Source organism: Macaca thibetana, chromosome 7 (genome assembly GCF_024542745.1).
Source record: "Macaca thibetana thibetana isolate TM-01 chromosome 7, ASM2454274v1, whole genome shotgun sequence".
In the NCBI taxonomy this organism is placed as follows: Eukaryota; Metazoa; Chordata; class Mammalia; order Primates; family Cercopithecidae; genus Macaca; species Macaca thibetana.
The window spans coordinates 87,740,737-87,764,570 of record NC_065584.1 but is presented as its reverse complement, the minus strand read 5'-3'; the positions used below and the strand labels follow the sequence as shown (position 1 = coordinate 87,764,570).

The 23,834-nt window shown below is 35.4% G+C and overlaps 1 protein-coding gene across 6 annotated transcripts in view; it reads right to left on the bottom strand.

Moving 5' to 3' along the window:
- Window positions 1-23,834, bottom strand: part of LOC126958127 (olfactory receptor 4Q3) — a 76,250-nt gene that overhangs the window by 38,826 nt on the left and 13,590 nt on the right. For 2 of the 6 annotated variants that reach the window (XM_050796245.1, XM_050796244.1), the window contains exon 2: window positions 3,215-3,294. The exons of the other annotated variants lie outside the window; for them this stretch is intronic. The gene's annotated coding sequence lies outside the window, so the exon portion shown is untranslated. The remainder of the gene's footprint in view (window positions 1-3,214; window positions 3,295-23,834) is intronic. 6 annotated transcript variants of the gene reach the window in all.

Here is a 23,834-nt window from a genome sequence, read left to right as displayed (position 1 = left end):
AAGGTAGATATAGATAGATAGATAGATAGATAGATAGATAGATAGATAGATAGATAGATAGATAGTATATAAATTATATAAAAATTATTTACGCAAGATCTATGAGGTAGTATAGGCAGTACACTCTTACATTGATAGAACAAGGAATTTTGTTCGTTTCTTCCAACTCTTTATTTCTGTAATACTTTTAAATTGCATTAACAGTAAACTAGAAAGAAACACAATGACCTGGACATGAGGTGGTAAGTGCATGTTAATCTTTCCATTTCTTTTAATAGACAGAATAATGTCCTCTAAGGACAAAAGTTCTGGAATGGAATATCTAGATCCAATGCCCAGCTCCACCATTACCAATGGAGTACTCTCAGGCAAGGAAATAAACCTCTCTGAGTTTTATTATTTGGTCATTCAGTTTAATGCAGAGTTAGTAATATCTCCCAAGATTGTTTTGAGAACCAAATGTAATGCCTTTGAGCACCATAAAAAAATAACTAGATCTCTCAAGATGAGGAAATATCTCTTACTCATCTTTGTAACCACAGCACAATACTTACTGCATAGCAGAAGCTCAATAGTTTATCAAATCAAAGGAAGAATGTTTTGTAAACAACAAATTGCTATGTTGTTCAAAGGTTAGTAGTTACTACGAATAAACGTATTAGGAAACAAACCATTTAGGAAGGATTGAAAAAGAGCTCATATTTTTTTGTCTTTACTATCCCAGGTCACAGAAATTGGGAAGTTTGTAAAAATGAGGTAAGAAGAAATAGTCTCAGTCTTTAAGATATAGGAAAGCATCAGACTCAGAATGAGTAGGACAATGATTAAAAGACACTAATCACCAAGAGAAGAGACCAGGGGCCATGACCCACATCATGGGGGCATGCACAAAAGCCCACCATGACCCTTTTATAAAACAGAGTAACAAGAGAAATCAGAGCTGTATTGCTTCTGGACTTTTCAACAACCATAGATCCATAAGAAAATAAAGGATTTGCTAAGATATTGTTAGATCCATTTTCCCCTGCTCTACACTCATACTCATCCCCAACGTTTGGTGAGAGTACCTTGGATTACAAACAGAAAATCAGAGAACGTTGATACATTTCTTCCATTGAAGCAGTAGATGCTTCTCTGTCTAGAATATTTTTTATCTAGAACCAGCTATAAGCAAAGTATGAAGAAAGACAAGATTTTATTTTGTGTCCCAAGCTTCGTAATCCATGTTGCACTTGGTTCTATCGAGTCATTCAGAGAATGTTACCCAATAAAATCCTTCATACTAGATATCAGGTATTTACAAAGACAATGCAGAAAAGTACTTAAATTCTAAAAATAAAAGCCCCTAATGACAAGAAAACTTTCTCTAGGATATTGTTCCAAGATAAGCCAGTAAGAGAGAGATTCAGGGCTCAAGCCACCTTTGGATGCCTCTGTCACACTATGTTTGTGACCATCCTCCAACTGCCTATATAACCAGGTGCACAGGTGCATCTAAATCTATAATCTCATAACTAATAGAAGGAATCACCTCACTTTCTATAATCAATTGGAAAATAAAACAAAGCAAGAAATACAAGTTAGGGAACGATTTGCTGTTATACGTACAGCCCTACTTGAGCTCTGCTATATTGAAAATTCTCCAATCTTTTTTGCATGCACCAAGGATTGCAAATTTCCGTAAGAAAACATCATTTTGATGTTCTTTTCAGTTATCTAAAATGCATAATTAACAGGGGTCAAGTCTCATTAAAATTATGGGTCTAATTTTAAAAAATAATCTTGGGAAAACTGGAAAAGTCTGAGAAAGAGAAACCAAAGTTATTTTTTTAATTAAAAAAGGTTTCTAGAAGCCAGAAAACAATGGGAACACATAGTCTAAAGTACTGTTATAATTTAGTCTCAGAATACGGCTGAGAAACAATGTCATTATTTCCTAATGTAAAGGCATAGTATACCCAGGGTGTATGGTACACTTGTTATTTCCACCAAACATGTTGAGAAAGAAACGATTATATTAAAACAGACAATATTAAAACTAAATAAATCAGAAGGATAGATTAAATAAGAGAAGAATATGTAAAACATGTTTTAACCCAAATTACTACAGTACATTTATAAACCTGAGTTTACGGCCTACTTGTTTAAAGTAAGATTTAATATTAGGAAATTTCAGTACTATAAATATTCTGGACAGTCCCTAGGTGATTATTCTGATAAGATTTTGGTTAATAACATCAAAATCTTTACAATTACTTAAGATAAAAATAGGCAACTCTGTATGTTAGTTATTTGAGTTTTAATCAAGGTAAGGGCTGGATTCTGGTTATTCTTGGATTTTTTTTACTGACAATAAATTTGCAATCTTCAGCCCATATGAAACATAACACTAAACAACACAGAAAGCTTCCTTTTAGGTTGAATAACATTTCCACATTTGGTAGTCACCTCCCAGCTTCTGTGTTTCTGAAGTCTGATCACAGTAAGAAACTAAGCCTGTGACTGTTCTGTGAAGAATGAAAAGAACACGACACCTATCAACATGAAGGAATGTCTACACCCCAAAACTACCCCCAATCACAACATAATTTCCCTTGCCAAAGCCCTGCAGAGAATGGAAAGCCACATTCAAAAATACCAGCTCCATTACCCCATTAGCAGTAAGATCAGGCCCTATCAAGCATTTCATGTTTCAGAGCCTAAAAATAACCTAAGAATGTGAAAAAGTCAATAAAAATTTTAAGTACACAAAATGAGCCAAAATAATTGAGAATGCTTAATGCAAAATGAAAGTCTTTATGGAAGGACCCTGCTTTGAGAGAAGAGGACAAACTAAAGCTCCTTAAATAATCAAAGGCTACTTGTGTGCAGCTGAGCAGCTGGTCGCTCGTCTTTCTAAACAGGGAACCAGAGATGTTTATGAGGAAAATATGAAGAAAAGGAGTAAAATTTTTCTCCTGGTACTTGTGCATGTGTGTGCTTTAAGCATAATAGCATACTATATTTTGCTATTATGTTTGTCTTGTATTTATTTTGGTCTGTGTGGAACTAAATGCATTATTAGAGGAGGAAATTTGACTAGCTCAACAATAGAAAATGATTTGCTAGCTGGAGTTTCAATTCCATATGAATTCCTTCTGGAGGCATTTGATGCATTTTTAAATTTCTCCTGAAAACCAAGAAGTGGACACCATTAGTTGAAGATGGTACCTACAGTGGTATTCTCTATTGAGAAAGAAACAATCTTTCTAAACTTCTTTGGACTTGTTTGAAACATTGCATTCTATATTGCACCTGTGGAAAGTAAAGATTTTAGTAAAAAGAAACTTTAATAATTAAAGAAATGGAAAACGGAATCTAGAAGGGACTATAGCAGAATTAGGTAGTCTTAAGACAATATTGCCATGAAACCCGTGCCTTCAGTTATGTGAATTTGGTCCTATCTTATCCAAATCTTGCAACTATCTTCTAAGATGCCACTAGCCCTAGAATTCCTTGATGCTATAGGAATTTCACTGTTCCGTGAATGTTTCTAAGAGTAAATTTAAAACAACAAAACTCAAATGATCTCTTAAATGTAAAAATGATCAATGCCAGAGTATATAGAGAAAAAGAGTGAGGACAACAGTAAACATAAAAATAGCATCAGAGTCAGACAGAGGAGCAGGAAGGGGAGGGGGGCTTTGAATAAATATATCTGAGAAACCTACATCTTTGCTTGTCAGAAGCTATGTGGTTTCAAGGAAGGAAGATGTTTTCCTGCCATTCATCCTACCAACCCTGTCTTCAGCTTCAGGCCAGCAAAATGGGCAATCTTCAGATGACCATCGCAGCTGCCCAGTGCATGTCTTAACTGCTTCCTTATAAGCCAAGCCCTAGTTGAGGGCTGGCTGTATGAACTGGAAATATCTCCTATCCCTAGGACTCTAGCTGTATCTGAGGTTTTTATGGTTCTTACAATACTGCTTAGCTTAATGAGCCCTGGGATTCCCTAGGCTGCTGCTGTTTGAGTTGTATTAAATTTAGTTCTTGCTAGGAAGCTGACCTTGGGACCTGCAGGCTCTGAAGCAATTAGAACTGCTTCATAACGGAACCCACTTATTTTACTTACTTTGGATTGATTAATTTGTAATTTGTCATTGATTTATTTGTATATGCCATCCATTTTCCATGCCTCAGTCTGTATCTGAAGAAGATTCTCACTGGTTTTTCTCTCACCCATGCTCCTTGAAGTAGCAGAAGCTAAAGGATAAATACCATGCTAAGGTATTTATCTCTGGGATAATTCCAGGGATAGCTTAGTATTTATCCTTTAAGGTAATATAGAGTCTTGATACAACACCTGATCTCTTGAAACCTCGAGCAGCTTACCTACTGGCATTTATTCATGGAGTGTATCCAGAAAACACAGCTGTTGTCATTAGTAATTTAATTTTTTATAGACTGACTGTCAAATCTAATTTTTTAAATATCATAAAACATAATTCTCAAACAAATACATAATGAACACATCAAAACCTGTATTTAACTAATTAATGAAGGATAGCAGGATAACAAAACCTGTTCAAAAAAGAATATGAAAAGTGTGATTTTACATAATCAGAGCAAAAAATGAACACTAAAATAAAATTGTTAAATTAGACGTAATCCAGTTAATGTCTCATGACACAGATTTACCTATATAACAAACCTGCACGTGTACCTCTGAACTTAAAAGTTAAAAAATATCAACATGACAAAAATATTCATTTTATTTCATACAGCTCTAAAAAGGGGTAATAAGACCTTAATCTTTGGGATTATCTTTTCTACCACACTAAAAAGATACAATTTAGCAGTTTTCTATAACATCTAGCTATATGTAATTATACAATGTCTGAGATTCCATAATTCATATATAATAAGTTAAACAAAATCACATTTGCTAGAGAGTCAGATGACTCTTAGCTGGGCTTGCTAAACAATGATTTTTGTTTTGTTATTTTTTATTTCTGTTGGTACATAGTAGGTGTATATATTTATGGAGTATGAGATATTTGGGTACAGGCAAATAATACATAATAATCACATCGTGGTAAATGGGGTATTTATCCACTCAAGCATTTATCCTTCGTGTTACAAACAATCCAATTATATTATTTTCGTTATTTTAAAATGTACAATTAAATCATTATTTACTATATTCACCCTGTTGTGCTATCAAATACTAGATACTATTTGTTCTTTATATTTTTTATCCCTAACTATTCCCATTTTTCCCCATCCCACACTTCCACCATCCGTCTCAGTTTTTGGTAATCATCATTCTACTCTTTATCTGCATGATTCAATTGTTTTAATTTTTAGTTCCCACAGATAAGTGAGAATATGGGAAGTTTGTCTATCTGTGCCTGGCTTATTTCACTTAACACAATAATCCCCATTTCCATCTGTGTTGTTGCAAATGATCTCATTCTTTTTATGGCTGAATAGTACTCTATTGTATATATATGTACCACATTTTCTTTCTTCATTCATCTATTGATGGAAATTTAGGTTGCTTCCACATCTTGGCTATTGTGAACAAAGCTAAAACAAACATGAGAATGCAGATAACTCTTTGATATACTGTTATTTTTTCTTTTGGGTCTACATCTAGCAATGAGGTTGCAAGATCATAAAGTAGCTCTATATTTTGGGGAGAATCTCCAAACTGTTTTCCATAGTGGTTGTACTAATTCACATTCCTACCGACGGAGTATGACAGTTCCCTTTTCTCCTCATCCTCATCAGCATTTGTTATTGCCTGTCTTTGGATAAAAGCCATTTTAAATGGGGTGAGATGGTATCTCATTGTAGCTTTGAGGTTCATTTCTCTGATGATCAATGGTGTTGAGCACCTTTTTATATATCTGTTTGCTATTTGTATTGTCTTTTGAGAAATCTCTATTCAGATCCTTTGCCTAGTTTTAAATTAGATTATTAGGTTTTTTTCCTATAAAGTTGTTTCCTGGTTATTAATCCCTTGTCAGATGGGTAGTTTGCAAATATTTTCTCCCATTCTGTGGGTTGACTCTCCACATTGTTGATTGTTTTTCCTTGGATGTGCAGAAGCTTTTTAACTGGATGTGATCCCACTTGTCCATTTTTGCTTTGGTGGCCCGTGTTCATGGACTATTTCTCAAGAAATCTTTGTCCAGAACAATATCTAAGAGAGTTTCCCCCAATGTTTTCTTTTAGTAGTTTAATTTTTTAAGGTCTTAGATTTAAGCCTTTAATCCATTTTAATTTGATTTTTGTATATGCCAAGAGATAGGGGTCTTGTTTCATTCTTCTGCATATGGATATCCAGTTTTCCCAGCACCATTTATTGAAAAGACTGTTCTTTCCCCAATGTATGTTCTTGGCACTTTTGTAGAAAATGAGTTCACTGTTGATGTACAGATTTGCTTCTGGGTTCTCTATTCTGTTCCATTGACCTATGGGTCTGTTTTTTATGCCAGTACCATGGTGTTTTGGTTACCATAGCTCTATAGTGTAGTTTAAAGTCAGGTAATGTGATTCATCCAGTTTTGGTTTATTTGTTCAGGATAGCTCTGGGTATTCTGGATCATTTGGGCTTCCATATCAATTTTAGGATTGTTTTTTCTATTTCTGTGAAGAGTGGCATTGGTATTTTGATAGAGATTCAATCTGTAGATTGCTTTTGGTAGTATAACATTTTGACAATAACTGTTTCAATTCGTGAACAAGGAATATCTTTCCATTTCTTTGTGTCTTCTTTAGTTTCTTTCATCAATGTTTTATAGTTTCATTGTAGAGATTTTTACTTTTTTGGTTAATTCCTAGGTATTTAATTTTATTTGTAGCTATTGCAAATGGGATTACTTTCTTGGTTTGTTTTTCAGTTCACTGTTGACATATAGAAATGCTACTGACTATTATATGTTGATTTTGTATCCTGCAACTTTACTAAATTTATCAGTTCTAATAGTGTTTTTGTTGAGTTTTTAGGTCTTTTCAAATATAAGACCACATCATCTGCAAACAAGGATAATTTGACTTCTTCCTTTCCAATTTGGATGCCTTTTATTTCTTTCTCTTGTCTGACTGCTTTAGCTAGGACTTCTAGTACTATAGTAAATAAAGTGGTAAAAGTTGGCATTCTTGTTGTGTTCCAGATATTAAAGGCTTTCAGTTTCTCTCCATTCAGCATAATTCTGTCTGTGGGTCTGTCATATATGGCTTTTATTATGTTGCAGTTTGTTCCTTCTATACCCAGTTTTTTGGATTTTTATGATGAATGGATGTTGAACTTTATCAAATTTTTCAGCATCAGTTGAAATGATGAGATGGTTATTCTCCTTCACACTGTTGATTGTGTATCATATTGATTGATTTTCACCTACTGAACCATTCTTGCATCCCTGGGATCAATCCTACTTTGTATGTTGTCATTTACTTGTGGAAGCTAAAAATTAAAACAATTGAACTCATGGAGATATAAAGTGGAAGGTTACCAGAAACTGAGAAAGATAGTGGCTGGGGGGATGGGAAGGCAGGTAGGGATAGTTAATGGGCACAAAAGGTAGTTAGAAAGAACGAATAAAATCTAGTATTTAATAGCACAAGAGGGTGACTATCATCAATCATAATTTAATTGTACATTTCAAAGTAACTAAAAGAGTGTAATTGAATTGTTTGTAACCCAAAGGATAAAAATGCTTGAGGGGGATGGATACCCCATTTACCATTATGTGATTATTATGCATTGCATGCCTGTATCTAAGTATCTCATGTACTCAATAAATATATGCACCTCCCACGTACATACCAAAGTTTAAAATAAATTTTAAAAAAGAAAAGAAAAGGCCAGGCACAGTGGCTCGCACCTGTAATCCCAGCACTTTGGGAGGCCAAGGCAGGTGGATCAACTGAGGTCAGGAGTTCAAGACCAGCCTGGCCAACATGATGAAACCCCGTCTCTAATAAAAAAAAACAAAAAAAAAAAAATTAGCTGGGCCGTGGTAGTGGGCACTTGTAATCCCAGCTACTCAGGAGGCTAAGGCAGAAGAATTACTTGAACCCAGGAGGCGCAGGTTGCAGTGAGCCCAGATGGTGCCATTGCACTCTAGCCTGAGCAACAACAGCAAAACTCTGTCAAGAAAGAAAGAAGGAAGGAAGGAAGGAAGGAAGGAAGGAAGGAAGGAAGGAAGGAAGGAAGGAAGGAAGGAAGGAAGGAAGGAAGGAGAAACTACAAGGCAAAATAACTTGACCATAGATGCAAAAATTCTCAACAAAATACCAGCAAACTGAATCCAACAACACATTAAAAAGACAGTTCACCACAACCAAGTGGGTTTTATTCCAGGAATGCAAGAGTGAGTCAGTACAAGTGAATCAAAAAGTTTGATACATTACACTAATAGAATAAAAGACAAAAACTATACAATCATTTCAATAGATGCAAAAAAAAGCATCTGATAAAATTTATCCTTGCTTCATGATAAAAATTCAACAAATTTAGGCATAGAAGGAGCATACTTCAACATAATAAAGGCCATATATCAGAAACTCACAGTGAAAATCATACTGACATAGGAAAAACAGAAAGTCCTTCTTCTAAGAACAGAAAAAAGACAAGGATGCTCACTTTCACCACACCTATTGAATGTAGTACTGGAAGTTTTGGCCAGAGAATCAGCAAGAGAAAGAAATAAAAGGCATTCGAATTGGAAAAGAAGAAGTTAAATTGTTTCTCATTGCAGATGACATGATCTTATATAGACAAAAACATAAAAACGTTATCAAGACAACTCTTAGAAGTGATAAATGAATTCAGTAAGGTTGCAGAATACCAAATCAACATACAAAAATAAGTAGCACTTTTATGTGGTAATAATTGTCTGAAAAGAATTCAAGATAACAATCTTATTTATAATATCTACAAAATAAAAAAATATATCTCTTAGGAATTAATTTAACCAAGGATGTGAAAGATATCTACAATGAAGCCATAAAATGTTTATGAAAAAATTTGAAGACAGAAATAAATGGAAAGATAATCCTGCATTCATGGATTCAAATAATTAATATTGTTAAAATGTTCACACTACCCAAAACAATCTATGGATTTATCGAAATACCAATGACATTCTTCACAGAAATAGAAACAACAATCCTAAAATTTGTATGGAACTTACAAAAGACCTGGAATAGCCAAAGCAGTCTTGACCCAAAAGAACAAAGTTGGAGGCATCACACTACCTGACCTGAAAGTATACTATAAAGCTATAGTAACCAAAACAGCATGATACTGGCATAAAAACAGATGCAAAAACCAATGGAATAGAATACAGAGCCCAGAAATAAATCCACAGGTGATACAGTCACCTAATAATATTTTGACAAGGCTGCCAAGAACACACAATGGGGAAAGGTCAGTATTTTCAATAAATGGTATTGGGAAAACTTTGTATCTATATGCAGAAAAATGAACTTATAAACCCTTATTTCATACCATACAAAAAAATCAACTAAAAATAGTTTAAACACTGAAACATAAGACCTAAAGCTGTAAAACTAGTAGAAGGGAAAACATAAGAGAAAAACTATACAACACTGATGTAGGCAAAAGCTAAAGCAAGAAAAACAAAAATAGATAAAGGAGGTTACATCAAAATAAAAAGCTTCTGCTTAAAAGAAATCACAGAACCAAAAAATGACCTACAGAATTGGAGAAAATTTTTGCAAACTATGTATCTGATAAGGGGTTAATATTCAAAATATATGAGGAACTCAAGCAACTCAATAGCAAAAATCAGCAACATCATCAAATAATTCACTTTAAAAGTAGGCAAAAAACCTGACTAGACATTTTTAAAAATATGACATGCAAATGACCAAAAAGCATATGAAAAAATCCTCAGCATCACTGATCATCAGGTAAATGCAAATCAAAACCACAATGAGATAGCACCTCAGCCCAATCATGATCAAACAGACAAAAGATGGCAATAGTTGGTGAGAATGCTGAGAAAAGGGAATGTTTATACACTGTCGGTGGTAATGCAAATTAGTACAGTCATTATGAAAAACGATATGAGGTTCCTCAAAAAATTAAAAATATATATAGTATATGGTTAAGTATACAGTAGGCATTCAGTAAATATTTGTGGAATAACTAAATGCCAATTAAATTTCTTGTGTGCTACATAAAATTCAACTCAAATATCTCTAATAACTCTGCAGGTATAAATATTTGATGAGCAGAGAATGATTTTTCTTCAAAATAGATATAGAGAGTATTATGGTAAAGCTTACCACTGTAGCTATAATGACAATCCCTTTTACTACTTAATTATTCCTCAGGAAGCTTTGACAATACATGGACACAAAAGAAAAAAGAAAAGATAAGATCTGCTTCCACATTTTCACTATTCTTTAGGGGATAGTAAGAACTGGCTTTTGACTGTGAAAATTCAAAATGATATCCTCTTTTAAACAAACACTATCAAAACATCACAAGAGAGACAGAGCTCCAAGTCCCAACAGGCTATGATGCAAGTAAATAGACATATATAATACACTCACTTGAGCTTGCATTTTGACCATTAACATATGCTTTGAAGGTGGGGAAAATCTTTTAGGGTTTACTTTTTGCAACCCATGAGAGATTACAAACAGGATCATGCAATTCCTTGGAAGTTCTTCACGTGTCTTTGGCTCTGTGGAATAATATTTTGTCTCCTGTCCCTGACCTTCTCAGCATTCATTCAAAGAGTGAGTGGGAAGTATATAACACGTGAGTCACCCAGTTTTTTTTTCAAAAATAATAGAAAATGTTTTCTTCTTGTCTTTGAGAAAACTAAAAATATATCTTAGAGTGAAATGCTGGCAAAGAATGAAGCTGAAAAATACAAGTTCTTCTTCTTGTTTCCCTGAATTCTGGAGGATATTTTTCAATTATGGTTCATATCCCTTTAAAATATGAATAGCCACATATACAAAAAGAAGAGGATTTCAAATGAAGATGTATATTAACTGATGAATTGATGGAGAAGGGTATATTTTGGTAATTTTTGTTACTTGGTAAGTAGAAGAAATATGGCATATTTCTCTTTCCAGCAATATTTTCTTTCTCAAGCCCAAATACTGATTTTCAGTTCCATTACATTAATAAGACTTGGTATTATACAAATTACTTATTATTTAAGCAACAAAAATCTTCAGCTTGTATGACTTTTTCTTATTTTTGTTGTTATTTGGGCTCGAAGTTAACCAGAGAGTGATCAGGGGAAACGTTTCATGTTTCAGGTTTGCCTAGATAGGAAAGGCCTCAGAGAACCACCACAGTGAGATGCAAAATAGCACCAAAGGTCAAAGAAAGAAAAAGGAACATGTAGAAGAAAGCAGTGAATAAAAAACATGGAACATTCATAATATAAACCTTATCTGCCTTTCTTATTTTCCTGCAGCTGACTTGGTCATGGTTAACAAATAACAAGCACATTGAACTTGGCCACATTCACTCAGACCAGCTGCTCTCCCTAACCTCAATGTCATAATGGGCATATGAAGTTCATATATTCACCTGGAAGCATATAAAAATATTTAGAGCAATTTAAGGGCCAAAGTGTGGCACACTTCTTCACGGCATATAGTGTATCCAGCTGCCTAAAAAGAAAAGAATGTATTTTGTATGCTAAACATTGGTAGAGACACATGAAACAGCATAAAAGACCATATATCTTCTAATGACCTAGTTATTTCTTATTACCACTTTAAAACACTACAAGTAACCTGGAGTAGCTGAAATTGAAAGTAGATATTAATTTGTGCCCTGGCATGGCACTATATTGAGAAAGAGTATTTTTAAATATCTTGTTTTGTATTTTATTTTTATATCACTAATGAATCATAATGAATCAGGTATTCATAGTCCTGTTGAAAAAACTTCATACCCAGATAAATATAGTATCAATAATGCAGGTAGACAGAAGAAAGGGTAGATTCATTGTATATAGGTAATTTATTGGAATCACAAAAATTTGCATTCCCGGTTTCAAGTCTAGTGGTCTTAGCAAGAAAAAAAAAACAAAACTCTCCACAATTCATATTTTCCCTGCTTTTTATTGTTGTGATTTATTAAAATAAATATGTGTAGGAGTTGAGTCGTGAAAGTCACACTTTTGTTGTTTAAACAAAAGTCCAATTGTTTACTACTTTATAATATACATGATAAAGAATTTTGGTTGTTTCCAAGAAGAACCAGCATGTTCCATTTCATGTTTCAATTACCTCTGCCATCTCCATGTCTTCCAGACTAATGAATGTGTCCAGCATAGAAACTATCAACTTTGTTAGCTCCTTTATCCTCATGGGCTTTCCCTCAAGCCCAGAAATGCAGCTCCTCTACTTCAGTCTCTTCTCAGTAGCCTATACTCTCACCCTGATGGGAAATGCAGCCATTGTCTGTGCTGTGTGGTGGGACCGGCACCTTCACACTCCCATGTATATCCTCCTGGGAAATTTCTCTCTCCTGGAAATATGTTATGTTACTACAACTGTTCCTGAAATGCTGGCCAACTTCCTCTCCACAAGCAAGTCCATCTCATTCATGAGTTGTTTTGCACAGTTCTACTTCTTCTTCTCTTTTGGGTGTGATGAGGGCTTCTTCCTTTGCATCATGGCCTTTGACAGGTATCTTGCCATCTGCCGCCCTCTACATTATCCACGCATCATGACTAAACAAGTATGCACTGGCCTTATTATCTTTGCCTGGTCATGTGGGTTTGTAATCTTCCTGACTCCAGTTATTCTCATTTCACAGCTATCATACTGTGGCCCAAATATTATCAACCATTTTGTTTGTGATCCTGTCCCATTGATGATGTTGTCCGGTTCTGAAGACATCATCACCCAGCTCATTTACGCCACATTCAATTCTGTCTTCATGATTGGCACCTTTCTCTTTATCCTTTGTTCCTATGTTCTGGTGATTCTGGCTGTAATACGGATGTCCTCAGTGGCTGGCAAACAAAAGGCTTTCTCCACTTGTGCTTCTCATTTGGCGGTTGTCACCTTGTTTTATGGCTCTATCATGGTGATGTATGTTAGTCCTGGATCAGGACACACAGTAAAAATGCAAAAAATCATTACCTCATTCTATTCTGTGATTACACCTCTCTGCAATCCTCTAATATATAGTCCTAGGAACAAAGAGATGAAAGATTCTCTGAGGAAAATCTTCAGGACTGGAAAGGGTGTTTATAAATAAGAGATAATTTCCATTTATCAAATGGAACTTAATTAGACATGAATATTTGTCTACAGAATCATTGTTTTATTTAAGAACTGCTATAATAATGACCCATTAACATCTTAAACACCACTAACCATAATTTGCAATACTATGGTCTTAAGAAGAAAGCTTCAACGGTGAATTAGATTTTGTGTTGAAGTGAATAAAAAGCATGTAAAATTCTGTGTCTAAGCTAATCAGAACCTCTATATGTGATTCAACTTTTTAAAAAAAATACAGATGTCCATTTTGTATTACTGAGCTAAAGCAACTGATAACACATGTAACAGATATCGTAGACTGCTCCCACAATTAACACTGTAATTCCATAATTGTCCACCAGGACATACTGGCTGAAAAAGAGTCAAGTTTTTAGATGTTCATCTTGTCAAAATGTAGCAAGTGGGCTTTACATTATGGAAATAGATTAATAGCCTTAGTTTGATATTCAGTGTTTTTTCAGAGAGTACACAAAACAAGAATTAGGAATTTAAAGCAGTTTAGTTACCTGGAATATAGTGCAGGTAAGACCTAAACAAAAAGGTGAGCACTACTCAGGCTATAGCTTGCTTTGCCGTAAACCCAGTTTAAACACAGGTTTTGATATCATAATTAATTTAGTATTAATACTTTGTGACTTGTGTACTGCTAGGCAGTACTAAAATAAAATTCTTAAAATCCATTTTATAAATATTTGACTAACATATTGCTTTGATTTTGATCTTTGCTTTGTTCTATGGCCATTTTTTCCAAATACAACTCTCAAAAACATGATGAAAAGGAATCACAATATGAAATGTAATTTACAGAATTTTAATTTGTAAGCCCTCATAGTTATTTGCTCCGCAAAATGAGGTGCAGCTGCAATTAGTTTTTGTGTCATAAAGAACCTGTGTTGAGAATATTTTCTGGGTTTGAAAGGCAGGATTTATGTGAGTCCTGGGGAAATGGGTGGTTGTTTTATTATACTTCACATGTGAAATGTAAATTAAATAGCTAAATACTTGCCTGAAAAACTCTTTTATATAGGAAGAAAATAGAAACAATTTAGAACTTCATTCAAACTGACTTAAATGGTGGCCTCTCTTTAAAGTGCTGACAAATTTAACACTGAGTTTCACCTTTCCATGCCAGTTTTGTTTATCTTTCTTAATTATATGAGAAAAAAAGGGATAGAAATTCTTAATAAAATATAATGTCAATTGTTATGAGCATGCACCATGCCCATATTTGCAATTATCTTCAAGTTAATCATTAACTAATCTTATCTTACTGATATTAAATTCTATCTCATATTGAGCTTGCTAGCACCTGATAGAAAAAATGGCAAACTATTTGATACAGTAAAAAGCATTTCCATAAGATACAAACATGCCTTCATTGTGACAGTATCTCTTCCTCAGTTTGTCCTCTGACTGGGCCAGGTCCCTGATGGGCACAGAGTTGAGAAACAAACATCTGCATACTTTGTGCTTATTCTCATAGGCCCATACATAGACCTCCACCTCAAATTTCCTTAAATCTGATTTTTCTGTATTTTGGGGGAGCTTTTCTTAGTGAAGTTTTTTTACAACAATCTTTATTCTACACATATCCTTATCTTGCATAGCAAGCTATTTCTCCCAACATTCAAAGTGGACAACTAAGTATATTGCTCCCAGATCATCGGTTTATGAGGATTTCCTCCATCACTACATTCTATGGCTACCCTTGAGAGGCGTTAAACTGCAGCATGCAGTCATACCTATGGCTTCATGGTGGGAAATAGATAGATTTCATACAACCAACTAATAAAGGAGGAAAGAGCCTCAGGCTTCGCTCACAAATGGATTGTCTGAATATACACTTGGACAAGGAAAACATTGACTAATGCTGCAGCTTAACGCCTCTCAAGGGTAATCATAGAATGTAGTGATGGAGGAAATCCTCACAAACCCATGATTTGGGAGCAATATACTTAGTTGTCCACTTTGAATGTTGGGAGAAATAGCTTGCTAGGCAAGTAGAATAATGATTGTTGTAAAAAAGCTTCACTAAGCAAAGCCCCCCAAAAATACAGAAAAATCAGATTTAAGGAAACTTGAGGTGGAGGCCTATGTATGGGCCTATGAGAATAAGCACAAAGTATGCAGATCTTTGTTTCTCAACTCTGTGCCATTAGAAAGTATCCTCCAGAGTGGAGGCACTCAATAGCTAGGTGAAAAGAATGAGTCATCTAAAAATGTCAGTCAACTCTGATTTCATTCACCTCAGTGCTTATAAAAGGGAATATAAAGAAAGTTTTATACATGGAAAATATGCACGAGCCAGAAAATATGGGCATTCTCTTACCAAGGTTGGTGACAAGTCACTGAGCCACTGATGAGCCACTGAAGATACAGCCTTGATGAGAAACCAACACTAAGCCCTCAATATGGCATCAATCTTTGAGAAAACCAGCCAGCAATGGGTGGCAAATTGATTACATCAAATTTCTTTTACTTTGGGGGGTGCAAAGTGACATGAAAGAGCATAGTCAACCTCTACTTCTTCATTTCTTTTTTTTTTTTTTTTTTTTTTTTTGACACGGAGTCTCACTCTGTTGCCCAGACTGGAGTGCAGTGGCGCAATCTCGGCTCACTGCAAGCTCTGCCTCCCGGGTTCACGCCATTCTCCTGCCTCAGCCACCCGAGTAGCTTGGACTACAGGCACCCACCACCACGCCTGGCTAATTTTTTTTGTATTTTTAGTAGAGACGGGGTTTCACCGTGTTAGCCAGGATGGTCTCGATCTCCTGACCTTATGATCCTCCCGCCTCGGCCTCCCAAAGTGCTGGGATTACAGGCGTGAGCCACCGCGCCCGGCCCTACTTCTTCATTTCTTATTCACTCCCCAACCCCCTATGATCTTGCTTTCTATCTCCTCTGTTTGACTAAAACTTCTTTTCATCATGTTTCTGTAGAGGATTAACAATAATCATCATATGGATATTTTATCTTAGGTATAAGAAAGTATAGTAACTCAAATAGGTTTTTCAATCTACCATTGTTTTCATTAGTCAACATTATCTTAGCCAGTGAAGATGTGAACTCTACATTTTGTAATTCTGTGTTGTTTGGGTTTGAAAACCTTTGCTATAACCTGGGAATAAGTTGTCTTGGATCAGTTGCAGCCTCTTATGAACAAGAGTAAAGATGAAAAAGTTGAAAAATGTGTATTACCCTATAATTGCAACCCGAAATCTAGCTTATTTTTCATGTTTCACATGAAATAGATGTTTAACCTAGTAGTTCTCAACTTTAATATCCATATCAATCACCTATGGATCTTTTCAAAACGCAGATTCTCTGTGACATCAGGAAGATTGAAGAATAGGAGGTCCCAGTTTTCCCTCCCCTTCATAGAATGTTCAATTAGCAACTGTACACAGACAAAAACTCCTACATGAACACTTCAAAACTCATTATTAAGCCTGAGAAACCTGTGTGAACTAAAGAACCAAACAAAATGCCACATGAGAAGGGTAAAAAGAATAGTCTCACTTTGACCACATCACCTCTCCCTCTCTCCCAAGTCAGCACACCACTTAGAATTTTTCTAGGCCCACAGTTTCTACAGTAGGAAAAGAGAACTAGAGGTGGACATTCACGTTCCCTGCATTCCAAGATACTTCCCAGGAAGCCTACTCTGGTCTCACCTTGGAAGGAGCATGGGGTAATAAAATGGCTAGACTACTATGGTCAGGTAGAAACAGAGCAGGAAGGCAGAGCTCATAGTGACAAACATGCAGATCTTGGTGGTAGCTCTATGTAACGGCCATCAGTGGTATGTGATTAGGGGTATTAGCCAACAGTGTAACAAACCAACAAAGTCAAGCTGGTTGCCCCTGGAAATAGGAAGTTCTACCTGGCTTGAATCCCTAAACAATCAGCCTCCATGCCAGCCCCAGATCCCATCACAAAGCCCAGGGAGGGGAGATGACCACAGCACATTTTGATAAAGTACAAGGGCTAGACCTGCCCCACTCAGAAGCCCAGACAGTAGTTTGGCTTAGTCTCAAAACCCACAACAGGGACCCAGCCAGGCAGGGAGATGTATATCACAGCCCATTTTTAGCACAGTGTAGGGTCTAGAACTGCCTTACCTGGGGACTCGAACAGTGGTTCAACTCAGCCTCAAAATCATCCCCAAAGCCCACTCACAGAGAGAGATACCTGCCACAGTGCATTTTGGCAAAGTGAAAGGGCTATATATACCCCAACAAGGAATCTAAATGGTGGTTTGGCTCAATCTCAAAGCCCACCCCAATGTCCCACCCAGGCAGGAAGGCAAACATCAAATGTGCATTCCCACCAAGTATAGTAGTTTTACTCTCCATCTTGAGCAGTGTCTCCACCTAATTTTGTGAGTAAGCCTGCAACCCCAAACAACTGCAGAACTCAAATAGTGGTATCATTTAGCCAGGAAATACATCCTGTGGCCTGGCCCAGTCAGAGGCAATCACCATCCAAGCAAGCAATTTTGTCTGCTTGCAGAGCTCATTTAGTGGTCTTACCAAAAATCAGAGCCCAGCCAGTAGTCCCAGCTGAACTCAGAGCAAAGACAAAAGCTGAGCCATCAGGAGAACCTGAAAGCAGAAAGCAAGCTCTACTTTCCCAGGGTTAGTACCAGCTGACCAATCTAGAATCAAAGTCTAGACTAAATACTGAAAGTCTATCCCTGCCAACTAATACCTCCTCAAATGAACAGACGCCAGTGCAAGAATACAAGGATTGTGAAGAATTGGGGAATGATGACACCTCCAAGATAAACTAATAAAACTCCAACAATGAACCCTAAAGAAATGGAGATTTGCAAAATGACTGACAAAGAATTCAGAAAAGTCCTCTTTAAAAATGTAGTGAACTACAAGAATATAACGATAATTAAATAAAATTTGGAAAATAATACACAAACAATATAAGCTTTTTGACAAAGAAATATAAATAATAAAAATATAGAAATCTTAAAGAATAAAATCACTGAAATGAAAGTGCAATAGATAGCTCTAACAACAGGCTCAATCAAGCAGAAGGGAAACAATCAGTAAGCTAGAGACAAAACATTTAAAATAATTCAGTCAGAGACCAGGCGCAGTGGCTCAAGCCTGTAATCCCAGCACTTTGGGAGGCTGAGGCGGATGGATCACGAGGTCAGGAGATCGAGACCATCCTGGCTAACACGGTGAAATCCCGTCTCTACTAAAAAATACAAAAAACTAGCTGGGCGAGGTGGCGGTGCCTGTAGTCCCAGGTACTCGGGAGGCTGAGGCAGGAGAACGGCATAAACCCGGGAGGCGGAGCTTGCAGTGAGCTGAGATCGCGCCACTGCACTCTAGCCTGGGCGACAGAGCGAGACTCCATCTCAAAATAATAATAATAACAATAATAATAATAATAATAATTCAGTCAGAAAAAAATAAAAAGAATGTAAAAGAATAAAGAAAGACTCTGGATATGAAGGAAAACTATTAAGACCTAATATTCATCTAATAGGAGTTTTCAGAAAGAAAAGAAATAGAAAAGAGACCAGAAAGCATATTTGAAGAAGAAATTCTAAAAAATTACCAAATCTGGAGAAAGTTGCTAACATCTAAATACAACAAATGCAGAGGTATGCAAACAAGTCTAAGCCAAATAGGAATTATCCAAGATGTATAGTAATCAAAATAACAAAAATTAAAGAAAAAGAAAACATTCTGAAAACAGCAAGTAATGAGAAGCACATCACATACAAGGGAATACCAAAATAGCTGTCACTGGATTTCTCAGCAAAAACCCAGGAGACGAGGAAAGAGTAGGATAATGTATTCAAAGTGCTGAAGGCCAACAAGACTACTTAACCCAGCAAAGTTGTCCTTGGCAAATGAGAGAAAAAAAAACTTTTCCAGACAAACAAAAGCTATGGGAGTTCATTACCACTAAATATATCTTAAGAGAACCACTAAAGGGAGTTATTTGAGCTAAATTAAAAGGCTGCTAATTAAAAACATAAAACATATGAGAACGCAAACGCATTGGTATAAGAAATACAAAGTCATAACCAGAATATTCTAAGACTGTAATGACAATGTGTAAAGCAATTTTTTTCCTATAGTACAATGGTTAAAAGACAAACCTATTAAAACACATAGAGCAAAAATAGTCAATGGATACCCATTAGAAAATGATGTAAATTTTGACATCAAAAACATAAAATGTGGGAGAGGAGAAATAAAGTGTACAGATGTTGTTGGCAAATAGTGTACAGTTGTTGTTGCTGTCAGCTTAGAATAGTATATCACATAAAAATAAAGACTACAAACATCACCCAACACTACATAAGTACATGGAAATTAAGTGACTTGCTCCTGGATAACTTCTGGGTGAACAATGAAATTAAGGCAGAAATAAAAAAAGTCTTTGAAATAAGTGAAAACAGAGACAAAATATGCCAAGATCTCTGGGATGCAGCAAAAGCAGTGTTAAAAGAAAAGTTTATAGCACTAAACAATTACCTCAAAAAGTTAGATATATCTCAAATTAATTACCTAGCATCAAACAGAAGAGCTAGAAAAATTAAAACAAAGCTAGCAGGAAAAAAATAACTAAAACCAGAGCAGATCTGAATGAAATAGACCAGAAAATTAATGCCAAGAATCAATGAAACCAAAAGTTGATTCCTTAAAAAGATAAACAAGATCGATGGGCTGCCAGCTATAGTAACAGAGAGAGAGAGAGAGAGAGAGAGAAGATTCAAATAACCACATTAAGAAATGACAAAGGTAACATTATAAATGATCCCAGAATACAGAATATCCTCCAATACTATTAGGAACATACCTCTATGAACACAAACTACTAAATCTAGAGGAAATGGATAAATTTCTGGAAATAACCTCCCAAGATTGAATCTGGGAGAGATTAAAACCCTAAAAGACAAATAATAAGGTCCAAAATAGAAGCAACAATAAAAATCTACCAACCAAAAAAGTCCTAGACCAGATGGTTTCACAGCCAAATTCTACCAGATATACAAAGAAGAGCTAGAACCAATTCTACTGAAACTATTCCCAAAAATGATGAGAATGGACTCCTCCCTAACTCATTCTATGAAGGCACATCTCTTTGATACCAAAACCTGGCAAGTAAAAGGTTATAGCTACAAGTGCCTACACCAAAGAAGTAGAAAAATTTCAAATAACCTAGTGATGTATCTTTAAAAACTAAAAAAGCAAAAGCAAACAAATCCAAATTATTAGAAGAAAATAAATAATAAAGGTCAGAGTAGTAATAAATGAAATGGAAACAAAACATACAATACAGAAGATCAACAGAGAGAAAAGTTTGTTTTTTGAAAAGATAAACAAAATCAACAAAACTTTACCTAAGAGAAAAAGGGAAAAGACCCAAATAAATAAAATTAAGACATAAAACCAATACTGCAGAAATTAAAAGGATCACTTGCAACCATATGCCAATAAACTGGAAAATCCAGAGAAAAATAGATAAATTCTTAGACACATACAACCTACCAAGTTTGAGCCATGAAGAAATCCAAAACCTGAACAAACCAATAACAAGTAATGAGATCAAAGCCCTAATAAAAAGTCTGTCCGCAAAGAAAAGCCCAGGACATGATGGCTTCTCTGTTGAATTTTACCAGATACCCATAGAAGAATTAATACCAGTCCTACTCAAACTATTCCAAAAAATATAGGAACACAGAATACATCTAAATTCATTCTATTAGGACATTATTACTCTGATACAAAACCAGAAAGAGACATATCAACAAAAGAAAACTACAGACCAATATCCCTGATGAACACTGGTGCAAAAATCCTCAAGAAAATACTAGCAAACTAAATCCAACATCACATTAAAAAATTAATTCACCATGATCAAGCGAGTTTTATTCCAGAAATGCTAGGATGATTCAACATATGCAAATCAATAAATGTAATTCATCACATAAAGTTAAAAACAGAAACCATAGGATCATTTCAATGATGTTGAAAAAGACAACCATAAAATAGGAGAAAATATTTGTAAACTATCCATCTGACAAGGGATTAACAACCAGAATTTATAAGGAGCTCAAACAACTCAATAGGAAAAATCTGATCATCTAATTTTAAAATGGGCAAAAGATCTTGCTCAAAGGAAGACATATAAATGGCAAACAGGCATGTGAAAAAGTGTTCAACATCATTGATCATCAGAGAAATGCAAACCAAAACTACAAGATGAATCATCTAACCCCAGTTAAAATGGCTTATATCCAAAAGACAGGCAGTAAGAAATGCTGGCTAGGGGCAGGGCGCGGTGGCTCACTCCTGTAATCCCAGCACTTTGGGAGTCCGAGGCGGGCAGATCACAAGGTCAGGAGATCGAGATCATCCTGGCTAACACGGTGAAACCCTGCCTCTGCTAAAAATACAAAAAAAAAGAAAAAAGAAAAAAAAAATTAGCCGGGCGTGGTGGCGTGCGCCTGTAGTCCCAGCTACTCGGGAGGCTGAGGCAGGAGAATGGCATGAACCTGGGAGGCGGAGCTTGCAGTGGGCGGAGATCATACCACTGCACTCCAGGACCTGGGCAACAGAGCAAGACTCTGTCTCAAAAAAAAAGAAATTCTGGCTAGCATATGGAGAAAGGGGAACCCACTGTTGGTGGGAATATAAATAAGTACAATCACTATGGAGAACAGTTTGGAGATTTCTCAAAGAAAACAAAAATAGAGCTACCATATGACCCAGCAATGCCATTGGTAGGTATATACATAAAAGAAAGGAAATCAGGATATCTGAGAGATACCTGCATTCCCAAGCATACTGAAGCACTATTCACAATAGCCATGATTTGGAAGCAACCTGTGTGCCCATGAACAGATGAATAAATAAAGAAAATGTGGTTAATATATACAATGGAGTAATACACAGTCATGAAAAAGAATGAGATCCTGTTATTTGCAACAACATAGATAGAACTGGAGGTTATTATGTTAAACAAAATAAGCCAGGGACAGAAAGACAAATTTTCCATGTTCTCACTTATCTGTGGGAGCTAAAACTTAAAATAACTGGATTCATGGATATAGAGAATAGAGTAATGGTTACCAGAGACTAGGAAGAATAGTAGGGTTAAGGGGAGGAATGGATAATGGGTATAAAAATACAGTTAAATGGGATAAATAAGATCTAGTATTTGATAGCACAACAAGGTGAATTTAGCCAAACATAATTCATAGTACATTTAAAAATAACTAAAAGAGCATAATTGCATTGCTCGTAACACAAAGAAAGGGTAAATGTTTGAAGTGATGGATATCCCATTTACTATGATGTAATTATTATACACTGTATGCCTGTAGCAAAATATCTCATGTACCCCATAAACATATACAGTCACTGTGTACCCATAAAAATTAAAAAAGGAAAATATAAAATAAACAACCTGATATTACAACTCAAGTGACTAATAAAAGGAAAGCAAACTAAACCCAAAGTCAGCAGAAGGAAAGAAATAACAAGGATCAGAATGCAAATAAACAAAATAGAGACTAAAACTATAATAGAAAAGAACTCAATGTAATAAAGAGTATTTTTTCAGAAGGATAAACAAATCAACAAACCTTTAGCCAGACCAAGAAAAAAAGAGAAAGGACTCAAATATTAATACAATCAAAAGTGAAAAGGGAGACATTACAACTGATACCATAGAAACATAAAAGCTCCTAAGAAAAAAAAAGCTTATAAGAAAGTATTATGAACAGTTGTACACTAACAAATTGAATAAAGTAGAAGAAATAAATAAATTCCAAGATACATGAAAGATACCAAGACTGAATCAAGAAGAAATAGTAAGTATGAACAGATCAAAAATGAGTAATAAGATTGAATTGTAATAAAGTCTCCCATCAAAGAAAAGCCCAGAATAGCTTTACTGTTGTATTCTACCAAACATTTAAATAATTAGCAATCCTCAAACTCTTCCCAAAAAAATCTAAGAGGAAGGAATACTTCCCAACTTTTTTTAAATGGCCAACATTACTCTGATACCAAAGACAGACAAGAACAAGAAAAAGAAAAGAAAAATGACAGATCAATATCCCTGATGAACGTAGATGCATGAATCCTCAATCAAATACTAGCACACTGAATTCAATAGCACATTAAAAAGATAACTTACCATGCTCAAGTGGATTTACCCCAAGGATGCAAGATGGATCAACATACATAAATCTATAAATGTGATATACAACATTAACAAAATGAAGCCCCAAAATTATATAATCATCGAATTAGATGCAGAAATAGCATTGGAAAAATTCAACATTGTTTCATGAAAAGATTCTCAACAGAGTTGGTTTAGAAGAAATATTCTTCAACACAATAAAGACCATATATTACAAGCCTACAGCTCACATTATACTCAACGTACCCTCCAAATCTCAGGTTTGTGATCCCCAATGTCAGATGGGGTGTCTGTTGGGAGGTGTCTGTTATGGGGGTGAATCCCTCATTGGATGGTGATGGTATCCAACCCAACCCTCA